The sequence below is a fragment of the Phalaenopsis equestris genome, unplaced genomic scaffold (assembly GCF_001263595.1).
Source record: "Phalaenopsis equestris unplaced genomic scaffold, ASM126359v1 Scaffold000609, whole genome shotgun sequence".
In the NCBI taxonomy this organism is placed as follows: Eukaryota; Viridiplantae; Streptophyta; class Magnoliopsida; order Asparagales; family Orchidaceae; genus Phalaenopsis; species Phalaenopsis equestris.
The window spans coordinates 1484288-1486762 of NW_018165049.1; positions in this window are offsets into that span (position 1 = coordinate 1484288).

The window sequence follows — 2475 nt, forward strand, 5'->3', positions numbered from 1 at the left end:
GACCCAACCTAAACCCTAAACCTAGGTTCAACCAAACTTGAACCAACCAAACTTGGTTCAACCTAACTTGAACCTAACCCTAAATGTTGGATCTAACCCATATTAGACCCAACCTAAACCCTAAACCTAGGTTTAACCTAATCTGTGTCTAACCTTGAATGTTGGGTTTAACCCATATTTGACCCAATTTAAATCCTAAACTTGGGTTGAATCTAACTTGAACCTACCCAATATGTTGTGTCTAACCCATATTAGACCCAAAATAAACCAAAATCCTTAGGTTCAACCCAAATTGAACCTAAACCTGGATCCAACCCAAATTGGACCCAACTTAACCCTAATTTTAACTTATTAGACTTAGTCAGCCCTTTTAGGTTCAAACTACATTGAACCTAAACCTTAAGTTTAATCCAACTTAAAGTTAGTTCAGCTGAATCATCAGGTAAACCTGACCTAACTTGGGTAAACTTAAATCAACTAAATCATCGGATCAACATCGTTCTAACTCGGGTTAATCCAAATCAACTGAACCACCAGGTCAACCTCGATTTAACTCGGGTTAATACAAATCAATTGAACCTCTAGGTCAACCCTACCTAACTTGGGTTAACCCAAATCATTTGAATCATTGGGTCAATCCTACCTAACTCGGGTTAACCAAAATACTTTGAGACCCGACCTAATTGGGGTTAACCCAAATCAACTGAACTGCTTGGTCAACCAACCTAACTTGGGTTAACCTAATTCAACTGAACCGTTGAGCTAACCTGACCTAACCCAGGTTAATCCAAATCAACCCAATTTTTAGGTTAATTAAACACACCTTTTAAAAATAGATGGTGACCAAAGGAAAATAGGTTGAGATTTTCATACCTATTTTATACAGTTTTTAATGATATTGCACTTTAAAGAAAGATATTTTTGATGTTTTGTTGCAGGAAGGATGAATTAGGGTCGTTGGAGCAAAAAAAAACAAAAAGGAGCGAATTTGGAGCGAAAAGGACCAAAATGTGAAGATTTGAACTAGGCCGCCGACGACGCCCTCAAGCCCACCGACGACGAGTTTTTCCCGAGACAATAGGACAAAATTCTTCAAAAGCCCGCCGAAGGCGCCCTCGAGGCCGCCGATGGTGAGATCGACTGTTATGCCTACTCAAGCTCTGGATAATGCCAAATTTTGAAGGGATGCTTAGGCAACTCTTGGGAAAGCTCATCCACAACTTTAAAAGAACATTTTGGCCAAAAATTTAGAGAGTCGAGAGGAGGTGGTGAGAGTCTAGAGGCCCTAGAGGTTAGAAAGGGTCCATTAGTGTGTAATAATTGTGAGGATTTCTTCGAGAAATTGTAAGAGTGGAGGGAAAGTGGGAGATTTCTTCCTCCTTGCTAGTTCGAAGAAGAATTCAGTGTGCTGTAAAGAAAGGAAGAGATTCAGAGGAACATCGAGGAGTGTTCTTGGGGAGAATTTAAAGATAAGTTATTTACTTGTTGTAGTTTATATGACTTTGATTTTATATATGAATTCCGAGTTTTGTTGTGTTTTCCCCATGATCGAGATTTGTGAAATGATGATTTGAATTGGTGAAGCCATGAAAATATTTAAAAGATTGTGATGATCTTTTCAGTTCGATCTTAATTTACTTTCAATCTGACCAATTAATTTGTTAAAATATGTTGAGTTTTACGCCTAAAGTGAAGATTACATCCAAGATTCAGGGAGGTCAAAGCCCTTAGAAGTTGGGTGCAAATAAATAGTGAAATATTACTATCGAGCGTAGAATTGGAGATTTTAGAGTGACAGACTAAAATCTCCAATTCGGTCCTATCATTTGGGTGCTGATGTGTAGATGTTAGCCCTCATGTGAGGGGAACGTCGGAGCTCCAAAGTGAGAGTCGGTATCCTCCCTGCCTAGCCGCAGAATCAGTAGCCAAGCATAGGATTAGTCAATGTTCTTTATGCCTAAACCAAAGGGTAAAGAATAGGTATGCTCTTATTTGGCACAATCTAATTTGAACTAATTCAATTTATCCATTCACTATAATTTCTTGATAAGGAGACTGATGCTTTCCTATATATTGAATATCACAATCGTACCTTCATTAGTATATTTAATTATTTAATAGATAAAATTATATATTTAATTCAATTGCCTATTAGTGATAGATAAGCAAATTGAACTTCGTTGTTGTGATTAAAGTATTGCTTTCCTAAGGTCTTAGTCCGTAATTCTAAACTACTCTATGTGGGATCGATATCTAGGACTTAATTAGAGTCCTATATTACTTGAGCTATACGTATACTTGTGTTGATAAGTGTGACTTTACAATTATTGAATATTTAATACATCCATATTTCGAATATATTTTATTGCATATATAAAGTCGTTGTTAAAGTTTTTGGCGTCGTTGCCGGGGATTTAAATCTTCTAGCAGCGGGATCAAAATTTTTAAGCATATATAAAGTCGATTGCAATCGTT